Source organism: Phyllobates terribilis, unplaced genomic scaffold (assembly GCF_046119375.1).
Source record: "Phyllobates terribilis strain yellow unplaced genomic scaffold, ASM4611937v1 Scaffold_5__5_contigs__length_657084704, whole genome shotgun sequence".
In the NCBI taxonomy this organism is placed as follows: domain Eukaryota; kingdom Metazoa; phylum Chordata; class Amphibia; order Anura; family Dendrobatidae; genus Phyllobates; species Phyllobates terribilis.
Genome location: NW_027362765.1, coordinates 627,876,200 through 627,889,364, shown reverse-complemented (window position 1 = coordinate 627,889,364; position 13,165 = coordinate 627,876,200).

The window sequence follows — 13,165 nt, the reverse complement described above, 5'->3', positions numbered from 1 at the left end:
CTCACAGCTCCCAAGTCTCCAGCTGCCCGTCTGAGTATGGGGTAACACAGATGGTTGAGTCTGCACAGCTGTTTACTCATACTATAGCCTGGGAAACGGAGGTCTGCTCAAGAGCTTCTGTTAATCCAGATGAGGAAATGATCTGATCTAATGCCCAGAATCTTTATAAGTCGGATCCAGGACCAGATGAAGAAGGTTCTGAGCATAATGTAGACCCTTGTTCCCAAACTGTAACTCCTGTTGGTGGAGACAATGATGACGACGATGATGAGACTCAAATACCTGATTGGAGCGACAACTTGACTTTTCGGTCAGGGCAGGAAGAGGTTGGCTCTGAGGACGACGGGTGTGATAACACACAGGGTGATGATGACGAGGTTGGAGATCCCACTTACTGTCAACCCACAGTCAGCCAGTCGATGAGGTCAGCAGAGGAGGTGGAGGAGGATGTGACTAGCCCTGGGGATGGGGATGACTCGGTACCCGGGCATTTGCCTGGCCTTGGGGATGTCGCGGTGGTCGGCTCCCTGGCCCGTACCCTGGGGTCTCTCTTTAAAAGGGTGGATAATTGTTAATTTTATAAGAGTTCATGACGCCACCTGTGGTATCTGGTGACAAGCACCAGCGCTGCAGCAGTCCACTGAGGCCAGTGATAAGGCAGCTCGATGGTATAGCTCCCCACAGGTGGAGCTAGGTCTCAGGGCAGCGTATGCAGGGGGAATGCAGGACAGGCGAGACCCAGCTGGGTCAGAGCAAGAACGGGAATGGACACGGTAGTCACTTCAGTACCTTTTACTGGGGGAAATTCAGGCACATCCCTGAGCACTGTAGGGTGAAGGGTGCATATCAGGATCCTCCCCAATGAGCGGGTGTAGGGCCTCCTGTTTCTTGCCTCTGCGTAGTAAGTTTCTGACCTGCCTGGAGCTAGGCCTAACTTTGTCTCTGTCCTGCGCTGGCTGACCTTGTGGTAGGGCCTTCTCTTGGAGTTCACGCTCCCAGTATGCGGGGCCTAAGCGTCTCCTGGCTCTGTTACATATCAGCACCTTAGCGATCCTGGGACTTGTAGTTCTCCAGGGATTCCGGTTATGCCTTACTGGGTCATAGAGATACCGGTAAGCTCGGATCCTGTGTCCGGTAAATGCTTCGGGGTGAGCTGGTTAAGCTCCTCTGCCCCTTATGTACTAACTCGCCACTCGCCTTCGGCCTACTCGGGCCCTCACTAGGCTATACACACTAACGGCAGCTTGCCGCGCTTCACTGATCTTACGGCACCGGCACACCTTAAGCTCTATCTGGGCTCCCTGAATCTAGCAAGCAGGAGCCTCGTGCTCCACTGCTGAACTATTAACTGCGTTCTCTAGACTAGACTGAGCTCCACTGCAGACTGACCTCTCTTAGGCTTCTCTACTGCAGGAACTCTTCAGAGGAACTGAACTGCCTAGCTCCACCTTACCTATTTATATCCCTAACGGGCTCCCTCTGCTGGTCTGAGGTGGAAGGTGGAGATGTGTGAATGTTTATGGGGGCCTCTTGTGGAGGATTCCATCAATGCACTCTTCTAGGATCTGTGATACCAAGCGCAGCGGGGCATCACAGATGCTATTGACGACGAGGTTAGGTTGCGCCTTCCTGAACAGAGACGGAGTACTGGAAGCACGTCAACAACTGCATCCTCAACCACAACTCTGCCTCTGACCACAAGTCGTAGTGGCTCTTCAGGTCACATGGGCTCTAAGCCTTGCATAGCCTGGGCATTTATTCAGATCGATAAGGATGACCCAACTCGTGTTTTCTGTAATATTTGTCAGCAAAAGCTAAGTAGAGGCCAAAAAATCCATAGTTTGAGTACTTCATGCATGTACCGTCACATGGATATGAAGCATAAGTTGCAGTGGGAAGCTCACTGTGCTACAATGCGGCCTAGCCGGCTGGGCCAACCACCGTCTGCCCCATCTTGTGCATCCGCAGCCTCTTCATCCTCTGTGACTGGGGGGACAGCAGTCACACATGTTTTTGGACGCAGACCTGCCACCTCTTTACCCGCAACAGCCAGTGTGATTGGCAGGTCGTCAGTTAATTGGGAAGTGGAAACACCTGCTAGTGTTGAGCGCTCTCCGACATCGAGAGCACCACCTTTGGATCAAGGCAACCTAACATGTCCGCCTGCATCTTCCTCACAGACCGGCAATTTGCCGGGGACACCCTACTCAACACCGTCTAAGCACAACAGCCAGCCCTCGGTCCCTCAGATGTGGAAAAGTAAAAGACCATTTCCTCCTAGCCATGAGAAAGCTAAGAGGTTGAATTTCACCATCTGCAAGCTGTTGGCTACAGAAATGCTGCCTTTCCACCTGGAGGACACAGAGGATTTTCAAGACCTTATGTCCGTCACAGTGCCCCAGTACCAGATGCCCAGTCGGCACTACTTCTCAAAGAAAGGTGTGCCTGCGCTCCACTAGCATGTCGCACACAACATCACCGCTTCTTTGAGAAACTCTGTGTGTGACAGGGTGCACTTCACCACAGACACTTGGACGAGAAGGCATGGACAGGGGCGTTACATGTCGCTGACTGGGCACTGGGTAACTATGGTGACAGCAGGACAAGGGGCTGCTGTCCAAGTCTTACCGTCCCCACGAGTTGTGCGTCAATGCTCTTTATCTCGAAGTTCCTCCACTGCTTCTGCCTCCTCAACCTCCTCTCGGTCCTCCACCTGCACCCAAAGCCTGTCTGGTAATGCCACCTGCTTTCTAACTGCGCAGAAGGAATCCTGCACACCTCCTTACTATGCTGGCAGCAGGGCTCAACGTCATCAGTGTTTACGTTGAAATGTCTGGGAAATGTGAGTCACACAGCTGAGGAGTTGTGGTCAGCTCTGGAGACCCAGTTTCATGAAAGGTTGTCTCCACTGGACCTGCAACCAGGGAAGGCCATGTGCGACAATGCTGCAAACCTGGGTGCGGCACTTCGCCGGGGCAATGTCACACACGTGCCTTGTATGGCTCACGTGTTGAACCTGGTTGTCCAGCAATTTTTAGCCCACTATTCCGGACTAGATGGCCTTCTGCAGAGGGCACGGTCGCTGTGTGCTCACTTCCGCCGTTCGCATCCCGCAGTTCAACGACTTACATCTCTACAGAAGTCGTTGGGCCTGCCAGTTCACCGGCTGAAATGCGATGTGCCGACACGGTGGAATTCAACTCTGCACATGTTGCAGCGACTGTGGCAGCACCGACAAGCCCTGGTGCAATACGTTCTGACGTATAGCCTGGGCCAACGAGATCCAGAGGTGGGGCAAATCATGCTGCAGGAGTGGTCTCAGATCAGGGACCTATGAAGTTGACGCGCCCCCTGGGCCATGGGGTACCCTGAGCCGGGCCGGTAGACGCTGGGGGTTGTAGTCACTGTGGCGGTGACCCAGTCCGTGACCCAGGGCGGTCAATCCAAGGGTAATTTGTATATATGGATTTTATAATGTCTGACTACGCCACCTGTGGAGTGCGGCCAAAGGGGCCGCCGCTGCGGAACAGTCCTCTGAAGCTGGTGGTTTTGCAGCAACGGTATTATTACTCACCACAGGAAGAGTGTAGCTTCAGGGCAGTGTGGGTGGATGATGGTGGTTGTAGTGCAGGGAGTCAGTAATGAACACAGAGTCCGTGTGATGCCGTCTCAAGATATTACTCACAGTTGTTGTAGTCCAGATTACAGATACCAGAGCAATCTCCCCCGTCGTGCTGTGCATACTCAGTGAGGGGCTCAGTCCACCCCCAGATAGCTCCGGAGTACTTAGCAGGACCCCCTTCTGTGTGTCCTTTCTCTGGCCTTCTCCCTGCACCTCACACCCAGTGACACTTCTATCCGGTATCCTCGGGCCTTAGCGGGTGACGTGTGTTCCGTCCCCTGGGTCCTATGTGGCTACCTTCTTAGTGAGACTGGTGTGGACTTTGGCCTGCAGTACATGAAATGCAGCAGCCTCCGGTTTCTAGTTGAGCCTTGCTGTTTCTCTGCTAGTTGAGGGACCGGTTCCCCTTATCTGGCCTGACCCCTCTACCTCCTGGTAGCAGCGGGAGTACGGGTGGCCTTCTGCACTGCCCGTAGCCGTAGGGTCCCTTCGGTTCCTGGAGCCTTCCAGCTCCCACTCCTCTCTTCTCTCCTTCAGTCCTGGGCCTCCCAGGCTAGGCCCGCATCCGGAGCAGAGCTCATGCCTAGTCTCTGCTCCTGTCACTTTTCCTCCTCTGTCTGGCTTGCTCTTTCTAAGATGGCTTCCTATTTATACTCTCCTTGTCATGTGCTCCCCTAAGCTGCTCCCCTAAGCACCCACTACATAGGACCCTCAAACCAGCTAGGGACCTGGGACTGTGCTCTCCCTTAGGAGCAATCTCGCCCTACCCCCACTGCGGGTATGTGTTGGATGCAGGAGTTAGGGTCCCGAGCCATACGCCTTCCTGACCTGAGGGTGAGATACCACACCTCTGGGTGAGATGCAGTAACTCTGTGGCGACTGAACCCTCAGGGGCGCCACACACCCTTCTGCACAGTTTTGAAATGGCGACGAAGATGTTTAGTGCTGACGACGATGCCATTATCAGCATGACTATTCCGGTGATTTACATGCTGGAGCACACATTAAACAGAATTCAGAGTCAGGTGGTGGGACAAGAGGAGGTGGAGGAAGTAGAGGAGGAGTCGTATGCGGAAGGGATAACATCTCCAAGGTCCAGACGGTTGGCAGCACCAAGGCGGCAAGCATGGGAGGGTGGGGGAGAGGGATTAACCAGGGCGCATGGTAGTAGCCAAACTGTTGAGGAAGGTGCAGGAGCCGAGGAAGAAGTGGAGGACGAACTGGCGATGGGCATGGAAGACTCATCAGATGAGGGAGACCTTGATCACATTTCTGTTGTGCGAGGTTGGAGGGAGAGGGCAGAGGAAGGAAGCATGATTCTTACCTCGCTACCAACACAACAAGGACTTGGTTCTTCTGGATGCGCAAGACACATGAGTGCCTTCTTGCTGCACTACCTGCAACATGACCCCCGGATTGTCAGAATTCGAAGTAATCCCGACTACTGGGTTGCCACACTCTTAGATCCCCGGTACAAAAGTATATTTGCCGAAATAATTCCTGCCATAAAAAGGTATTGACGAATGCAGGAGTATCTGCAGACGCTGTTGCAGAATCTTACATGTGCTATTCCACAAAACACCAGTGGTGCACGTAGTGAATCTCACAGTTCTAACTTGCCAACGGTGGGACTGTCGAGTCATCACTCAAACAGTAACAGTAACACAGTATCTGCTGGTAACAGCAATTTTGTGGAATCGTTTCACCACTTTTTTAGACCATCCTTTGCAAGGCCACAGGAGACAAGAAGTCTGACACATAGTCAATGCCTAGAGAGGATGGTACAGGAGAATCTCCAAGTGAACATCGAAGCCATGACTGTGTCACTGGACCCTTGCTCATTTTGGTATTCCAATCTGGAAAAATCGCCGGAGCTCGCCACTCACGCCTTGGAGATCTTGTCATGCCATGCAGCCAGCGTTCTCTCTGAACGTGTGTTCAGCGCTGCTGGTGGTGTGCTGACAGATAAGAGCACGCGGCTCTCCACTGATAATGTAGACAGACTCACGTTCATAAAGATGAACAAATCATGGATTCGCAAGGACATTTCTACCCCTGTGTCATCCTTGGGAGACTAAAAGCTTGGGGATTTGGTAAAATCACCTCACCAACCGTTTTAAGCAACAGTGGGGCAATTGATGCCACTTAACCCTAGAACGCATGACCATAAAAATCTACACTTTCACATACCTGGGGCCCTTTAGGCCCGTGTGCAAATAACATGGAATAACTCAAACTCAAATGACAAACAACTATATACATGAAGAATACCTAGAGTTTCAAAATTCTAACTAAAGTAATCTTGCAGAAAATAGAAAACAATTAACTGGGCGGGCCTACAAGGCCACAGGTATGCGTTCTAGGGTTAAGTGGTGTCTGTGCCACAATTTTGGGAGTCCCCTTGCTGTGTCTTACGTGACGTTGGCATCGTCAATTCCAGGTGGGTTGGGTCGCACCACCCCCCCCTTTTAACTGTAAGAAACTACATACACTATGGCTTGGGGTAACACAGATGGTTGAGTCTGAAGAGCTGTTTACTCAGAGGTCTGCTCCAAATCTTCAGTGTCTGCTAGTCAGCGTAGAATTTTTAACTGCATCTAGCCTAGGCAATACTTTGGGCGTAGCAGCCCAGCTGCGAAGCAAGCTGCACCGCCTGTGTATCTAATAAGAATTTTTAAATGAATCTAGCCTAGGCAGACTGTGGGGACCCCCAACCAAACCCAGACGCTCAGCCCCCCTACCGCCCCCCTTTCATGGACAATACAATAATGTAACTCTTACAACTGGATGGGTGAGGATCGGTCACAGCTTTATTAACTCTTTATACTCATTCCATTAGAAAGGCATTTTATTTCTAAAATAATTCAGCTTGTTGCAGCATGCCCTAGGTCCCCACTCCGGCAAGTTGGCCAACAAGTGTAACTCTCCAACATGTCCTTTCTATTTCCAGGCCACGGAGGATCAGCGTACTCGTATGCAGGACTCTGACCCACACCCATCACTCTTAACGCTTGTTCCACTCCGTCCTGGAGTCCTGACAGGAATATGTCCAGTCCAATATCTATTAAGTGAACACTGTCGGGCCGTATGAGGCCTGCTTTATCTCCTTCCAGTTGTCGGTGTCGTATCACTACACCGCCTCTGTCTCTTCTAAATTTTGCCATCCGAATATTTATTACCCGCCTTGTCCATTCGATGGCCGTGATGTCTCGCGCACCTTGCCATACCGCTATCGGCACAATCTCTGACCATACTATAGCTAATTTTGTGAAAAATTCTCTGAAGCGCTCAGTGTCTAGTTTCATTATTGCCATTAGTTATGCGCTCTTGTGATGACCTAGGTTGTTTCCCCCGGCCTGTATAACTAAGATGACCGGACCTCTTGCCTCTCTCCCTACCTTGATTACCTCCATTAGTACCTGTGGCCATAGAAGGCCTCTAATACCTCTCCAGTTGAAATATGTGTTATGAAACTCTAACTTCCTCCCGCCTGGGCGGACTTTCGCCCTTTTTTCTGCCCAATATATATACGAGTGGCCTATCACTCACACTGTTGGCTTAGCGTCACCTGTAAAAGAAACAAACCACGTTAGGATAACAAGTCCGGTCTTATGTATCTCGCCAAACACGTGGATCGCCATCTCCCTATCCTCTGAACTTCCGTTTCTGACAGTCCTGCTCTTGCTGCTTCCGTGGCCGCACCTATGCGGAATGAGTGTGTCCCGTAATCTTTGGGGTGGTTCCCTGCCGATGTTATGCATTTATTAAATATAGCTTGGAACAGGTATCTTGATAATGGCGTTCCATCAATGTGTGATAGGAAGAAATTAGTTTGTGATCTGATGGTTAGATATGTTTTTACTATTGTTACCCGACTCAGTGTACCGTTTGTGGGTTGTCGAAGTACCCAAGTACCCCTGCCCGCTGGAACCGTTTTCGATTGGTGTATGCGTAGACGTATTGCATTATTGGCTATGACTACGTCCTGGTGTAATAAGTCTCCACTGGTGGTAATTTTGGATTGAGGGACTAATTCACTTATACATAGCGCCCCGAAGAAGGCGATCACAAATGCAGTAGACATTAGTGTTGCTTCAAATTGTGAGTGTCATGTTAATGGTGTTAGGGATAAGATGTGAGAAATCAGTTTTAGTGACACGGGACGGGACGTCTACATTCCTGACTTGGCTGACCCCTTTTCCACCCTTTTATGGATTGTCTGATGATGAATCTTTGTCACATCTCCCCAATTCAGTAGTTGGAAGTGAAATGCTACTCCGGTCAGACACCGCTGCGCTGACGCCCCTGATATGCCCCTCATCATTAGCTGGTGGAGAAATTCTATGGTGTCTTGTGATCTGGCTTGTTCACATTGGTCAACCCGTCTGCCTGCTACTAGTCGTGTCCACTCTTCCCATGCCTTACCGTATGCTTGCCACGTTGACGGGGCAACTGACGCTCTGATTAATGGCATAAATTATTCGCCACTAGATCCCATAGGGAGGGTGGGCAACTGTTGCCCGATGGGTGGGCGTTGTGGAAGAGCTCTGTGAAAATCTGCCAATTGAATTGTTATAAAGCGTTAGCAGCAGCTTTATACCCCTCAGCATAGTGGCTAGCGCGGACCCATACATTGTGTTTTAGGCACAGGAATGCTAGCCTGCGTAGTAGGCCTAGCACTGGGAGAGACGATGATGCCATCTTATTAATGCAGTGCGCTAGGCTGGTGTTTTGTGTTATGAAGCGTATATTTTTGTTAGCCAGGCGCGCGCCCCATATTTCTATTGCTACCACTATTGGGAAAAATTATTTTCAGGGCTAGATGCAGCTAAAAATTATTATTAATTTCAAAGCTGGTGGAGCTTGGTATAAATGGCCTAATACAATGAGTCCCACACACTGCTAGAAGCCCAAATATTTTTTCAGAGCTAGATGCAGATAAAAATTATTTTTAATTTGCAACCTGATTGAGGTCAGTATAGATGAACTAATAGACCCAGTCCCACACACTGCTAGAAGCCCAAATATTTTTTCAGAGCTAGATGCAGAAAAAAATTATATTCAATTTGCAACCTGATGGAGGTCAGTATAGATGGACTAATAGAACAAGTCCCACACACTGCTAGAAGCCCAAATATTTTTTCAGAGCTAGATGCAGAAAAAAATGATATTTAATTTGCAACCTGATGGAGGTCAGTATAGATGGACTAATAGACCAAGTCCCACACACTGCTAGAAGCCCAAATACTTTTTCAGAGCTAGATGCAGATAAAAATTATTTTTAATTTGCAACCTGATGGAGATCAGTATAGATGGACTAATAGACCAAGTCCCACACACTGCTAGAAGCCCAAATATTTTTTCAGAGCTAGATGCAGATAAAAATTATTTTTAATTTGCAACCTGATGGAGGTCAGTATAGATGGACTAATAGAACAAGTCCCACACACTGCTAGAAGCCCAAATATTTTGTCAGAGGTAGATGCAGAAAAAAATTATATTCAGTTTGCAACCTGATGGAGGTCAGTATAGATGGACTAATAGACCAAGTCCCACACACTGCTAGAAGCCCAAACATTTTTTCAGAAGTAGATGCAGAAAAAAATTATATTCAATTTGCAACCTGATGGAGGTCAGTATAGATGGACTAATAGAACAAGTCCCACACAATGCTAGAAGCCCAAATATTTTTCCAGAGCTAGATGCAGATAAAAATTATTTTTAATTTGCAGTCTGATGGAGGTCAGTATAGATGGACTAATAGACCAAGTCCCACACACTGCTAGAAGCCCAAACATTTTTTCAGAAGTAGATGCAGAAAAAAATGATATTCAATTTGCAACCTGATGGAGGTCAGTATAGATGGACTAATAGAACAAGTCCCACACACTGCTAGAAGGCCAAATATTTTTTCAGAGGTAGATGCAGAAAAAAATTATATTCAATTTGCAACCTGATGGAGGTCAGTATAGATGGACTAATAGAACAAGTCCCACACACTGCTAGAAGGCCAAATATTTTTTCAGAGCTAGATGCAGAAAAAAATTATATTCAGTTTGCAACCTGATGGAGGTCAGTATAGATGGACTAATAGAACAAGTCCCACGCACAGCTAGAAGCCCAAATATTTTTTCAGAGCTAGATGCAGATAAAAATTATTTTTAATTTGCAACCTGATGGAGGTCAGTGTAGATGGACTAATAGACCAAGTCCCACACACTGCTAGAAGCCCAAATATTTTTTCAGAAGTAGATGCAGAAAAAAATTATATTCAATTTGCAACCTGATGGAGGTCAGTATAGATGGACTAATAGAACAAGTCCCACACACTGCTAGAAGGCCAAATATTTTTTCAGAGCTAGATGCAGAAAAAAATTATATTCAGTTTGCAACCTGATGGAGGTCAGTATAGATGGACTAATAGAACAAGTCCCACACACAGCTAGAAGCCCAAATATTTTTTCAGAGGTAGATGCAGATAAAAATTATTTTTAATTTGCAGCCTGATGGAGGTCAGTATAGATGGACTAATAGAGAAAGTCCCACACACTGCTAGAAGGCCAAATATTTTTTCAGAGCTAGATGCAGACAAAAAATTATTTTTAATTTGCAACCTGATGGAGGTCAGTATAGATGGACTAATAGACCAAGTCCCACACACTGCTAGAAGCCCAAACATTTTTTCAGAAGTAGATGCAGAAAAAAATGATATTCAATTTGCAACCTGATGGAGGTCAGTATAGATGGACTAATAGAACAAGTCCCACACACTGCTAGAAGGCCAAATATTTTTTCAGAGATAGATGCAGAAAAAAATTATATTCAATTTGCAACCTGATGGAGGTCAGTATAGATGGACTAATAGAACAAGTCCCACACACTGCTAGAAGGCCAAATATTTTTTCAGAGCTAGTTGCAGAAAAAAATTATATTCAGTTTGCAACCTGATGGAGGTCAGTATAGATGGACTAATAGAACAAGTCCCACGCACAGCTAGAAGCCCAAATATTTTTTTCAGAGCTAGATGCGGATAAAAATTATTTTTAATTTGCAACCTGATGGAGATCAGTATAGATGGACTAATAGACCAAGTCCCACACACTGCTAGAAGCCCAAATATTTTTTCAGAGCTAGATGCAGATAAAAATTATTTTTAATTTGCAACCTGATGGAGGTCAGTGTAGATGGACTAATAGACCAAGTCCCACACACTGCTAGAAGCCCAAATATTTTTTCAGAAGTAGATGCAGAAAAAAATTATATTCAATTTGCAACCTGATGGAGGTCAGTATAGATGGACTAATAGAACAAGTCCCACACACTGCTAGAAGGCCAAATATTTTTTCAGAGCTAGATGCAGAAAAAAATTATATTCAGTTTGCAACCTGATGGAGGTCAGTATAGATGGACTAATAGAACAAGTCCCACACACAGCTAGAAGCCCAAATATTTTTTCAGAGGTAGATGCAGATAAAAATTATTTTTAATTTGCAGCCTGATGGAGGTCAGTATAGATGGACTAATAGAGAAAGTCCCACACACTGCTAGAAGGCCAAATATTTTTTCAGAGCTAGATGCAGACAAAAAATTATTTTTAATTTGCAACCTGATGGAGGTCAGTATAGATGGACTAATAGAGAAAGTCCCACACACTGCTAGAAGCCCAAACATTTTTTCAGAAGTAGATGCAGAAAAAAATGATATTCAATTTGCAACCTGATGGAGGTCAGTATAGATGGACTAATAGAACAAGTCCCACACACTGCTAGAAGCCCAAATTTTTTTTCAGAGGTAGATGCAGAAAAAAATTATATTCAATTTGCAACCTGATGGAGGTCAGTATAGATGGACTAATAGAACAAGTCCCACACACTGCTAGAAGGCCAAATATTTTTTCAGAGCTAGATGCAGATAAAAATTATATTCAGTTTGCAACCTGATGGAGGTCCGTATAGATGGACTAATAGAATGATGCTATGCCCAAAAGATTTTACTTCACTAGGTGCAGTAAAAAATTGGTATTCTATACACAGGTGGTATATCTTGCAACACAGATAGGCTACTCCACTGACTAACACACTCTGCAATAGGCCAAAAAGGATTAGCTTTGCTAGATTCAGCCAAATGCTGTGAAATAAACTTGCACAGCACTGGCACAGACCTGCCTGGCAAAAACTGATAGGAACTGATGTAACCTAGTCCTGAAAAGGACTCCAATTACAATTAGTCTTTACTCCCACAATCTATCTATTTAAAAGCACAGACCTGCCTGATAAAAGTCGTAGGAAATGCTGTAACCTAGTCCTTAAAAGGACTGCAATCACAACTATTCCCTACTCCCAAGCTATCTGTAGATTTGTGCGAAAATTGGCTTGAAATTAACAAGGTATAGCGCACACAGCAACAGCAGTGCCGTCTAACACGCAGCTGCAGCAGTGAGAAAATGGTGGCGACGGGGAAAATGGCTTGGTCTTATAGGGCAAGGACATGTGACATATACTGCCAATGACACATGCCCTTGCTTGTGTGAAAAAAAGCACTTCGCTCCGTGTGTGCGCTGCTGATAGGCTGACAGATTGCACCTCCTCACTGTAAATGCGGGAAAGAGAAAAAAAAATGGAGATCTTCATTGTTCCTGCAGAGATCCATCCCCTGCCCCTCCCCCCACCCCGCTGTACACTCAAACTGCGTATTAACATTAATTTTCATCATTACTGAGAAAAAATCCAGTTATGATTTTGGTGCACGAACAGTTATCGAACATAACCTCGAACAGCCGAATTTTTCTCAAATCGTTCGCGTTCGCCGAACGGCTCGAACACCGCCCAAAACAGCTCGAATTTGAGATTGGCGAACAGTTCGAGTAGAACAACGCTCATCTCTAGTCCTGTTACTGTGCAAGGTGACACTAGGTCGCTTTATTTTCTTTATCTTGTGCAGTGTAGAAGCTGGGGAAAAATTGGGGAATGTGCTCTGGAAACTGTTCTTGATAACTGTGTTATCTTATGCAGAGATGAGTCCTGGCTGGAAGAAGTGATGGCAGTCTGCGCTGTATGAAGAGGAAAAGCAAAGATGAAGGACTTCAACTAGAGATGTCACCGGTGAGTCAGTGTGTTATCTGTACACTTACACTATAGACTGTATACTTTGTACAGAGCTCCTGTGTATAATGGTACTTATGGTATTATTAGTTTTCTTTTTTTTATTAATAATCAGTATTGTAGTATTTGGTCACTATGTGGTGGTATTTGTCCCTTATACGTGGTATTATTGGTCATTTTAAAAAACATATGTAACACATTCCCATAAATAAAAATATACCTAAAAAGAATATTGGATTTTATAAGAAATTTTTAATAGGTTAGAGTAGAGTATGGCCCGGCCAGAAGAGTCTCCTTGTCGTGGTGGCGACTTAAAATATTTTTTGGCCAAATCAAATGCTGCTGGCTATATATGTGATCTGCTGTTCGATGGGAAATGTTAATGTGTGATTAGTGAAGATGTGGTGCAGAAAGTAGAGTTTTTCCAGGAGTGGGCGGTGAG